Here is a 12,394-nt window from a genome sequence, read left to right as displayed (position 1 = left end):
TCTACTCCCAGTTGAAGAGAGAATAAGTCACATTTTCCCCGACTTGGTGTCAACTTCTTTTGAAATGTGCTGTTGTCAAATCCAAAAGGGGATGGAATCTGAATTTTATAACAAATGAAAGTGGAATACGAGGAAATCCATATCATCTTAATCAAAGCGCTTGCCACTCAAGCCAGCACCTGGCTCATCCCTTGGCTTTGGTGACTCAATGCTGGGAGTTACCGGTTTGTTAAAGAGTTTTGATCAAGAGTCACATCTGTGTGACAGTGATGGGACCTGTTCTTTATCACTGCAAAGGAAGTTGGAGGCCACGGGAGCTTTATAGTTAGTTCCCAACGTAAATTAGGAGTCTTGTGGAATGGGTGCTTCTGCAATTGGCCTTGACCTTTCAAAGACTCAATGGATGTGTGTATGTGAGAATCTGCACACATGGGTGACTGTGTTTGGAGAGATGGCAGAAAAGGCCGTTTCCTAGCCTGTGCTAATGGGCTGGTTTCCCCTCTCAAGGTTTAACTTACCATTGTCACACAAGGCTGTGGCGGTAAACTTGCCCTCGTTCTTGAAGTGCCAGGCAGAGGTCTCCATGCCTTTTGCTCCTTTGGAATGTCAGGGTTGCCACTGCATAGATCTGAAGATGGAGAAGCAAAAGGAAACTATAGATGTCATTTCTATCCCCGCTTCATGGAGGGAATGGAGAACAGGCGATGCTGGAGTCTCCTGGCTGCTGAACCACCAATGGGCCTTCAGGTGTGAATTCTGATGAACTTGGAGCAATGACAGTGGAGAGAGAATGAGATACACAAACACTCAAGGCTGTCCTGGAGTGGTCACGAGACAAGGAGATGGGGTGATCAATGCTCAAGGAGAATATCCCCAAGAGGCAACCCCCACCTAATGCCAAGCCTATGTCCAGACTAATCTTCCTACCGTGTCACTTTTACTAGCTGATGACCTGTTCAACAATTCTCTCAATGCCCACAGAGGAAAATCAGTACTCCATCCTGACACTATAAGCCTGTCCTGGGCACTGTTCAACCCAATTGTCTTCTCGCTGTCTCCCAAACACCCAACTACTATCCTTGCCCAGGTCATTCCCTACCTGGAAAGCTGCACTGTTTCCCAAGGAGGGGGCTACTCACCTTCCCTAGGCTGGAGTACCATTCCTGTCTCAGGGAGGACCAAATGCCCACTGCCTTAACCTCAACTCCCTTTCTTTAATGCAGAATATAAACTGGGAGCCTGCTTGGGATGGGTCAGAGCAAAGCAGATCAGGACATCTGCTTTCAAGAAGGCTATGTGTTGTCCTGGGGGGATCCTGACAGCAAACTGAAAGAGAACGCAGAGGCAGGTTGGAATGTAACTGAGACTTGCCAGGGAAATGGAGAGAGCGGGAACTAAGGTAATGTGGGGCAGGGGCTGGTTGCAGGTTAGGAACCATTGACCTCCAGGGAGGTTCTAAAGTCAGCCAATCAAACACCTGGGAAGGAGAGGGGTGAAGCTGGCACAAAGCACCTTTGCCCCAGTTGCTTTCAGGTCACTCAAGAAGCGGTGACCTCTCCTGGTTTTCTGGTCTTTGAAAGCTGTGGTGGTTTGAATGAGAATGGCCTCCATAGGCTCATGTGTTTGAATGCTTGATCCCCAGTTTGGTGGAACTGTTTGGGAAGGATTAGGGGGTGTGGCCTTGCCGTTGGAGGTCACTAGGGGTAAGCTTTGAGGTTTCAAAAGCCCACCCCAGCCCAGCCTCACTCTCTGCCTTCGGCCTGCAGATCAGGATGTAAGTTCCCAGCTACTGCTCCAGAGCCACGCCTGCCTGCCTGCCTGCCTTCTTGCCTGCCTGCTGCCATGTTCCTCACCACGATGGGCATGGACTCTAACATTTTGACTGTGAACCCCAATAAATTCGTTCTTGTATAAGTTGCCTCAGTCGTAGTGTCTCTTCATAGCAGTGGAAAGTAGCTAAGACAGAAGGGGCAGAAGTCTTTCTCTTTGATTTCTTCTCCTGGGAGCTTTGCAGTCAGTTGGGCTCTGGAAAAGTATTCAAACTTTGTTGTTGAATATTGAGCACAAAGGTTTATATGGTGTGTGTGTGTATCCATACTTACACCCCCCACACATATACAGCTTTTGCTTTGCTGGACCATCACCCTTTTCCCCAACCCCAATCTCCACTAAGACGCATCACCTGCTTCTATTAGCCGTCTCCCTGGACAGTTTCCCGGCCTTATTTTCCCTCAGATGCCATCTAACCATAAGAGTATGGATCCCTATTCCTACCAGTGTGATCATGGACAAGTTCTTTAGATTCAGGATACCAGCAGGCTCATCTGTAAAATGGGTGAGCATAAAGTTGTTCTGTGATTTACTTCAGATAATCCATGCATAGTACTGGGCATAGGATCTTGTACATCTGTGACACCATACAACTGCCTGGGGGAATGTTCCTTCTGGGTTTCATGACCCTGCTGCAAATGGCTGGCTTCCTCTTTTTGCCAGGCGTGCGCCCTTTGCTTCTGCCCTCCTCACACGTGGTATTGTTTCTGGTGGTCCTGGTTTCTCCTTCTGACCACACTTCCTCTTCTTAGCCACTCCCCATTTGTACCAGTTGCTGCCACCTAATTTCTCTTACCCAGCCACCTCCCCTCCTCCCACACCTCTCTACCTCCCAGTATCCACTAACCCAGGGGCATCAATGCCTCCATGCAAGCCAGACTCCTTGACCTCACCTTCGCCCCTCCTTCTACACTTCCCCTGATCCTGTCCAGTGTTCCCTCAGAGACTGGTTCCAGTGGATATCAAAATCTGTGGAGGTTCCAACCCCACGTATAAGGTGATGTTTGCATACAACCCAAGCACATCCTGTCATACATTTTAAATCGCCTCTAAATTGCTAGTGTTACCTAATACACTGTAAATGCTCCATGGATGGTGGTTGTGTTCTGAGGAGGTAATGGCCAGGAAGGAGAAAGTCTGGGAGTTTCTGTTTGGTGTAGGTACAACCATTGGCCTAACAAGGAGGCCTGGAGAGTAACTGAAGATCTACAAGTAGTGTGCCCGTGCGACAGGGTATTCCTGCGTGGCGCTGTACCCGTGGGCTTCAGCTTAATGTTTGCACCCAGGAACCTCGAGTTGTGCCTTGTGAAAATTTTTTCCCTAGGTATTTTGATTGGAGGTAAGTCATAACCATGGGTTCAGGCCCCAGAGCCTCGAAAATGCTGACTGTGAGTCCTCTCTGCCTAGTCCCTTACATCTCGTCGTTTGTTTTTTTTTTTTTCTTTTACTGATCCAAGCTCTTGAGTATCTGCAGTGTCCCTGCAATGTCCCTAAGCAGTGCTCCCTAAGCAGGGACCTTCCAGCTCTTCCTGCTCTGTGGGTATCCAGGTGTTCTATCACATGGATACCTCAGGGATCTCCCAGGGCAAAGAGGAAAGTAATTTGACAAAAGGTAGAATGGGGCTGAGGCTAGGAAACGGACAGAGAGAGGGCTGCCTGTCTCCAGACTCAGGAGGTGTCTCCAAACAGGGCTGGAGGAGCCCAGGCGGGATTGCAACAGCCATGGACCTGAAAGAGCAGCCCAGCAGAGGACTGGCCCAGCGGGGAACTGGAAAGCTCCTAACTGGACCCTCATTGCGCAGGAAGGAGATCAATCTAACTTGGCTTGCACGGTCTAGCAAGCTTGGCTCTTCCGCAACCTCTCTCCCCTGCGAGCAGCCATTAAATGCACACCAATTCCAGGTCTTACACCATCATATTCCTGATCCTGTGAGGGGTCCCATACTTTTATCCTTAACATTTATTTGGCTACCAAAATAACAACTAACAATAAGTATTGACTATGTTTTCTTTTAAGGTCATAGATAAAAATTTTTAGCATTGGCTTTTTATTAAATGTAATATGAAATATTTATATACTCAAAGCTATTAAGTAAAGGAGTTCAGCTGGACACTGATCTAGCCTGTAGTCCCAGTACTTGGGAGGCAGGAGAATCAGGAGTTCAAGGCTATCCTTGGCTACATAGCAAGTTTAAGCCAACGTAGGCTACTGAGACCTTGTCTTAAAAACCAAACACAAGGCTGGGGAGATGGCTCAGTGGTTAACAGCACCGTCTGCTCTTCCAGAGGTCCTGAGTTCAATTCCCAGCAACCACAGGGTGGCTCACAACCATCTGTAATGGGATCTGATGCCCTCTTCTGGTGTGTCTGAAGACAGCGACAGTGTACTCACATACATAAGATAAAATAAAATAAAATAAAATAAAATAAAATAAAATAATCTTAAAAAAAAACAAAGCAAACAGAATCAAGCTAAGGGTACTGGAAAGATTCACATTTTATGTCTCTGAAATAAACACTAGTGATTTCAGCTTTGCCTTGTGCTTTGGAGCTGAGTCTCTTCTAAGCCCATGTCAGTTGTTTCTGTGGGAACTTGGCAGGTTTGCTGTCCCGCTGGGAAGCTTAGGTGGCTGAGCTTAGGACTGTGCCTGTGTCAGTCAGGCTGCGGGAAGAGTCATGTGGAGATGTCTCATATTTAAACCTGGTAGGATTCAGTGAAAGATTCGGTGTTGTGTGGAGAGGACTCCAGGACTCTAGGGTGACTTTGAGAGTCTGGGTGGCCAATGGAGTTGATTATCAATGACTTACTGAAGGAGAAAAAGTTAAAGCAGGTGCAGCACAGGTTGGCACGAGCCAATTAATTCAAGTGTACTAGAAGAACCTGCAGCGAAGGTGTCCAGGGCTCTGTGGATGAGTGAGGTCTCAGGAATGACACACGACTGTTATGAGTAGTGACAGACAAACACAATGTGGACTTCTGAAGAGCCACCACCAGGCCTTCTCTACCACCCTCAGGAAGGCCATCACTCCACATAATACACAAAACTGCACTGCAGCTTGGGAGGTGAAGGGACTGATCCAGGATCGTACAGGTCATGGCTCTCCACCCTACTTCGAACCTTTCAGTCTGGAAGATGGGATGGAACGGGAGGTAAAGGTTTGCAGAAGGAACAATTTCCTAGGGAATGCTTAAGATTTTCAGAGTCATGGAGAGGAAGCAACCAGACAAGAAGGAGGACCTGTAGTGGATCTGGCTGAGATGCCTTTGGGAGGCTGGAAGGAGAACAGACCTATGACCGAGGGACTGCCAACATGGGCCTGGAGAACTTTCGAGCACCCAGAGGTAAATCAGTGTGGCTCTTCCAAGGTGATAGGAACTCATGAGGCTACCTTGCCATCGTCTCTTTCCCCAAGCTGGGTATCAGCTGTACCACCATCAACTTGTCTATCGCCCAGAGTAGCTCAGGAGTCCCTAGTGAGGACAGGGTCAGGGCAATAAGTTCCATAAGGGGCAAGAGATAGATTTTAAAGTTAAGCAGAAGTATATCTTTCAAGTTGCTCAGCTGGAAGGAAACAAGGAAGACTGCTGCCTAGAAGGGGGAGGGGATAGTGTGTCAGGGACTCCCCCCACCCCCCATGACCTGAAAGAACCTCAGCCAGGGACCAGATGATAAGAGTAAAAAGGACGCTGGACCCATCCAGTTCCCCACTCGGTGTCTGGCCTACCCATCCTGCCTTGCCAACCACCAACTGTAAGGTCCAGCCCAAAAACCCCATCTCTGTTTCCTCAAGAAACGACAGTTATGTCAATCTTGAAGAAAGAAGGGAGCCAGGTAGGCAGTTTGCTCCAAAATAATGCTGTTGCCACATACGGCAATGTGACATTAGGTAGCCGAAGTGCAGGCTGCTGAGGATGTGGGGACCCAGCACAGTCAGAGGGTGTGGTTTCTAAGATGCCTTTTAAGCAGAAGGCAGTTTTGAGGTTCACATACATGGTTCAGTCTCTGAAAATTTTCTTCTTTACCAAAGCAACAACATTGGTTTCTTTGAAAGCCTGTCTAATGAAAAACTAAGAATGAGATGTTAAGGGCATGCACTGCTCTGGCAGGGAATCAGGGAATCTGAATTCTTTCCCCAATGCTAATATTAGGTGTCTCACAACTCCAATCCCAGGAGACCCAATATCCTCTTCCGGCCTCCATGTGTACTTACGTTCATGTGTATGTATAGGTACTGCAATTACTTGCCCAAGACCTATGGGAGTCCCAGTCTCAGGGCATCAGGCTCATCAACATTCTGCTATGGAAGGGAAAGGTGCTCACAAGGCAGCTAATGGTTGCTAGCTGGCTGAGAGATTCTTCCTAGTGGTGTAGCCTCTTGGAAGGTGTGCATTCGCTTGTGAATAACCTCCCGCTGCTGCGCCTGTGACCAACCCTAATGAGATTCACTGCACGTATACACACACACACACACACACACACACACACAAAACCAAAATAACAAAATCTTTACAATTTAAAAACAGGAATCTCCAATGCGAGGTTCACCATGCAAGCATGTGTGCTGACTAAGATAGGAAGCAAGCTACTCTTTACTGTGCATTCAGAAAACACACTTCTCATAAAGAAATGGACTGAACAGTTAAGGGCACGTACTGCTTGGGCAGAGACTCCTAATTCTTTTCCCAAGGCTAATATTAGGTGTCTCACAACTGCCTGTAACCCAGAGGACCCTTCTGAGTGAAGAGCATCCACCTCAAGAACCAATGTCATCAGAATCTACCCAAGGGCGGTTCTGCCTTTCCTCACGGCAGGTTGGTTTTGTGAATGGGTTCGTTAGAATTGTTGTTTCCTGGATTACTGAGGAACTGACTGTTGGTTTGGCTTAGTGGATGCATCATAGTTCCTCTTTCAACAGTCAGTCATCTTAGGTTCTTCGTCCAGGAAATGCTCAGCTCTTAAGCAATATCTAATTTGACTGAAGTGTGTCTGCTCTCCTACAGGCTCTCCTGACAATCCAGTGTCTGCCATTACACTTCTCTGCAGCAAAGCAACATGGTAGCTCTCTAGGTGACACCTGGCAGGAGTCACTTTTCAGTGGTAGAACTGAGCCTAAATAGACCCTGATGTTCTTTCAGTGTCTATGAGAATTACAGAAATAGGTCATTGAACCTTTTTAAAAATAGAATTGACACATTTCAGGAAAGCGTTTTTGTGTGTGTGTGTGTTTGTTTGTTTGTTTGTTTTTTGTTTTTGTTTTTTCCTGCTGAGATGGCATACAGCATACAGTACGAAATGAAGCAATCTTGAGAAGAAGGATTTTTAACCTTTCTTTCGTTTTATTTAGACTGTGTGTTTTACTGTGTTGTATGTGTGCATTGTATGCATGTGTGCCACAAGTGGGCCTGGTGCTAGAGGAGATCCGAAAAGGGTGTCAGATGCTCTGGAGTTGTGGGTGGTTGTGAGTCATTTTGTAGGTGCTGGAAACTCATTGAACCCAGGTCCTTTGCAAGAGCAACAGGTGCTTGTAACCATTCTGCAGCCCCTCAAAGGTAGAATTTAGGCAACTGGCATTACATTTAAACAGTCTTTTTTTTAAAGATTTGTTTTTTTTTAAATTTAATGTGCATTGATAAGTTTTGCCTATGTGTATTTCTGTGAGAGTGGGGCTGTCAGACCTCCTGGAACTGGAGTCACAGACTATTGTTAGCTGCCATTGGGTGCTAGCAATTGTACATAAGTCCTCTGGAAGAGTAGCCAGTGCTCTTAACCACTAAAGTACCACTCTAGCCCAAAATTTAAACATTTATTTTTTTAAAAAACAATTATTTATTTTTATTCTATGTGCACTAGTGTTTTGCCTGCATGTACGTCTGTGTGAAGGTGTCAGATCTTGGAGTTGTGAGCTGCCATGTGGATGCTGGGAATCGAACCCTGGTCTTCTGGAAGAGCAGTGAGTGTTCTTAATCCCTGAGCCATCTCTCTAAACCCAAATTTAAATATTTTTAAAAACATTAATGATAGTGACATATAATGTCCCCAGTGTGTCTTTGCTAAGAGCACCTATAAAGCCGCCCGAACAGCTGAGACAGATCTTCTGAGGTATGAACGTGTTCCTGTGGACCCCCGCCCAGCCATTTTGATGGAAAAGAAAAGTCACACTATCAACTGTTGGCAGTACTTTCTCTTTTGCCAAAGTCAAGATCTTCGCCTTACTTGGGTTTGCTTTCTTCCCATGAAGTTACATCACAGTCCCTCAGATAAAGCTTGGGCAATTATCAAACACACGGCTGCTTTAGAAGGTACAAGGCTACCATCTCACCTTCAAATAGCATCATTTCAACTCTTCCAAGGACTTAGCTTATTGTGGTTGGGACAGTCATACTTTGTTTTGCCCAAGGCTCCTTAAGACCAGCTAGAGTCCCAGGTCTGTTCTGTGGGAGGCTGTGTGTGACCTGCTCTGGAGCCATTTTTAGAAAGCTCTCTCTAGCCTTTGCTTCCTTCCTCCTCACACCAGTATTGCTGTTTCCTTCAAAAGTTCATCAGCTTCAGGGGAGAGCTCAGGTCTCTGGATTTCTAAGGAGCTTTCCACATCTCTATACTTGAGTCTGATACAGAGATGAGGATTGTCCGATAATTAGGAAAGTCCAGTCTCTGGTGACTCTGAGAAAGGTGTTAATTCCAAGAACAGCAGGAGAAGACACAAGAGGGACTCAGCTGTCCCAGGAAAGGGCAGTGAACACGAGTGAGGCTGGTTGCAGGCTGGAGCAAGGTAATCTTGTGTTAGGAAGGTCTGGCTGCAGGGAACAAAGTGTTGTACTGTTACTAGCATGATATTCAAGTGGCAGCCCCAAGACGATGGGGAACAGACAGAGGGTCAGATAGGAGAAAATTTTTAGTAGAACACATTTGAAAATGTTGCACTAGGGGAGAGAGGAGAGATCCTGGTGTGGCATTTCTAACCAGAACATGTAGATTCATCCACACTATGTGCAGCCTTTCCTACATATGAGATGGGCTCTTACTTTGCATGAGATCTTGCTGTGGACTCTGAAACTACCCTCATGGTTCAAAGGTTGTTTCCATTCAGATGGGAGGGGCCCAGGCTGTGTAGGCAAAAACCAAGTTAGATAGTATTCAAAAAGTTAATTTTCCCATACTGATAACCACTCTTGGAAAATGACGAGGGCTGTGGTAATCTGTGACCAGGAAGGATGTTTCTAAGGTAATCAATTCCACCTGAGACCTCAATGAAGAGAAGGTGCCAATCAAAGAAGATCCTGACCAAATATTCTAGTTAAATAAGAGAGCGTCAGCAAATGGCTCTGAGGTAGGAAAGATCTTGGCACACTTCAGGAGCAGAAGGAGGACCGCTGTGGCACTGCCAAGAGGTTTGTCTGTCTAGGTGGCATTCTGACTGTCTGCCAGGCTGCCCCTGGAGCCCTCGGACTTTGGAACTTTGTCTTTGGTTTCTAGATACCCTGGGTCCTGACCACATCTCCTTTCTCTTTCTCTTCAGACCAACTTCAACCAGAAGTGGCATAAACCCACCTAGGGTTTGAGAAGGAAGTAGTATCATGACTAGTCTGTAGAAACAGAACGAGGAGAGGCTCTGGGACCAGCAGGATCCTTTTGTTCAGGGTTATGGTTCTTACCCGCTTTGACCCACGAACAGCTTCAGCGATCTGCCACATGAAAATCGCACAGATAGTATTCCATATACAGCTAAGGGAGGTCTGGTGAGGTGAGCAAAGTTCAGCAATAGTATTCCATATACAGCTAAGGGAGGGCTGGTGAGGTGAGCAAAGTTCAGCAAGGACTCTCTCCTAGGGCCCTTCAGCAGCTCTTTTGAGTTAGCCTGTTTTCTCCAATGGTTGTGTTTGTTTTCCACAACAGGATAGAGGTGCAAAATCCGCCTTATAAACAGGAATCAGCCTCTAGCCAGCAGTTTATTATATATATTTCCATATTTAAGAGACACGCCTATACAGGACAAAACATAAAACATAATCATGAGAAAACACGTTTGTACAGTGCCTCTTACATTGCAACACACGGATCAGCTTATCCCTTCGACATGCTTTGCACTCAGGCAGGGCAGACCTTGCCCCGTTTTATATATGGGGAAATTAAAGGGCAGGTGGCCAAGCAGGTGCCTGCAGTAACTGGGCCGGCAGCTACCCAGGAATGGAAGCCTACATCTTGTCATTCCCAGCTCCGGGCTCCCCAGAAGTTCAGGTGAGGACGGTCAGCATCGTTATTCCTTTTTATCTTCTCTATCCCATATTTACCTGTGGGCCTGGTGACATCCCTGCAGAGCGGTCTCCGCACACACTGTGGCCCTTGTGGACCTCCGGTGGGAACGAAGGTGTCGTCGGGGGGAAATACTTTTCAATTTGGGGGAGGAACACGGAGCTTGCCTCCAGAATCTAAAGTTGTGAAGATGAGGGGAACGTTCCAGAAAGTTGTGCTCTCTGACTGTTACTCCTAGGGTCACTTCCTTTATCTTTTGAAGACTTAGGTTTCTTGCCAAACTTCAGCAGAAATGAACCGGAAGGACCGCCACCTAGTGGCCTGCACCGGAAGGATTGACACTCATTTCCCCCCACAGTTCCATGGGGTCACCTTGCCTAGAAAACTGGGCCCATAGGTCTCGTTCTTCACCAGGATAAACTCCAAATGAACCAGGAGTCCTGATGTGAAACATGAAACCATACAAATGTTAGGGGACACTTGGGTGGATTTATTTATATCCTGGGTGTGGGGGAAGTTCATGACTCAAAGCCTGTGTGTGAATCAGGGGCATTTTGGACACCTGTCGGCCCAGATTACAGGAGTGACATAGGGCACATCCTCCCTAATGAGCGATAAGCTACCCAATCTAGGCTTACTTCCTCTGAAAAGGAAATGAGATGAAAACCAAGTATGCCAGTTGGGCCCGATCCACACATCACCTCTTTGGCAGAAGGTTAAAAAAATATGCCTTACTGTTGTGCCTCACAAAGGGAGACCGTTCATTGGCTGTGGTGATACACACCTCAGTCCCCTCTGGAGACTGAGGCAGGGGGATGGCTTGGACCCCAGAGTCTTAAAACATCCTGGCAACACAAATAGAGAGGGTTAAGGGAAGACGATTAAGTAACATAAGGAAATCCAGTCAAAGCCCAGCCTAACACTCAAATAAATGTTTTCACATGAGAAATAAAACATTGAAACACAGTAAAAGAAAAATATTAATAAATTCAACAAACTGATTTCTGATTCAGAAATAATTAAAAGAAATTAGAAGGCTGTGAGAAAATGCTTATAAAATGTATGCTGGGCACAGGGTTTATCTGTGATATTAGGCGTATGAGAAACATTTAAATACTGAAGAAAAATGTCACAACTTGATGGAAAATCAGGTACAAGCCATAGACAGTTTACATGCACATAAGAAGTGCTGCAAAGTAGACCTCGAACATATGGAAGTGTGTCAGCTTCTTACTCTGCTGTAAGGCCTGTAAGAACCACACTAGTCTATCAACTCGACCACCCGTCAGAAGTTTGACAATGAGCACTGTAGAGAAAGAGAAATATTTAGTGAAACCACTATGTGTTTACCTTTGAACCCAGCAATCCTAACTCAAGGAACTTACCCTGCAAGTGTGCGTTCACAAAGCAAGAAGAGACCTTCAAGGTCGCCATTTGTCACAACAAAATGTTGCAAGCAACCTAGATGCTTCGTCTAATTGAAGTAAATGACGACAGGTTTCCGTAGTGACGAGCCCCACAGCTGCAAGGGGCGGAGGATACAGTACTTGTAAGGTACAGCAAGTGGAGGGAAACCCCAGTTAACAAAGAGCAAATGTAGCACAATAATTTCATATAAATAAAAGATATACAGGAAGAATAAACTAAAACTCCAAATGTCACTATAAGACCTACCTCTTTATACAATAATTATAAGCTAGTAAAAAAAAAAAAAACTTAAAGGAATAAACAAAAATCTAATGAAGTTGGTTGCATGTAGGGATTGATAGGGACCCAGTTGGGAGGAAGGACTGAGACTGTAAGGAAGGCTAGAGAGGATAACTTTAAATTTACATAAAATATAAAAGTTTTCCATATTTGAAATTATTCTCTTGTAGACTTAGCAAAAAGATTCATTTTATTATTTTTTAAAAATTTAGTATACACGCCTAAGTCTGTTTGCAGATATTAGCATGTGATGGCCCATGCCCATGGAGGCCAGATGCACAGGATTCCCCAACCCCGGGATCCGCAGTTCAGGCAGTTGTGAGGCACTCAACAAGCATGCTGGGAATTGAACTTGCATCAACAAGAGCTATTAACTTCTGAGTCATCTTCATGCCCATATTCTAGGTTATTTAAAATGTAAAAGATGTAAAAGAAAAAAATCAAACCATAAAACTACGTGAAAACAAAAATGAAGTAATAGGAGTGTATATGAAATGGATCCTGAAACCATATAGGAGAAAAGCAGAACCTTGCAACTCGAGAACACAGTGTCCGGACATCATGCCCTTTGTGAGATATGTGCTCAGAATGAATAGAAATACAGC

At 45.7% G+C, this 12,394-nt stretch overlaps 1 long non-coding RNA gene across 1 annotated transcript; it reads right to left on the bottom strand.

The window, feature by feature from the left end:
- Positions 1 to 538: 538 nt before the first annotated feature.
- Positions 539 to 10,326, bottom strand: LOC114617291. The gene is made up of 3 exons (XR_003710769.1): positions 10,121 to 10,326; positions 9,485 to 9,812; positions 539 to 628 (listed from the first exon to the last, which is right to left on the bottom strand). It is a non-coding gene; the product is annotated as an uncharacterized LOC114617291 (long non-coding RNA).
- Between the last annotated feature and the right edge of the window lie 2,068 nt (positions 10,327 to 12,394).

The sequence above is a fragment of the Grammomys surdaster genome, unplaced genomic scaffold (assembly GCF_004785775.1).
Source record: "Grammomys surdaster isolate TR1022 unplaced genomic scaffold, NIH_TR_1.0 136, whole genome shotgun sequence".
NCBI classification, from domain to species: Eukaryota; Metazoa; Chordata; class Mammalia; order Rodentia; family Muridae; genus Grammomys; species Grammomys surdaster.
This window is presented reverse-complemented; position numbering and strand designations above follow the sequence as displayed.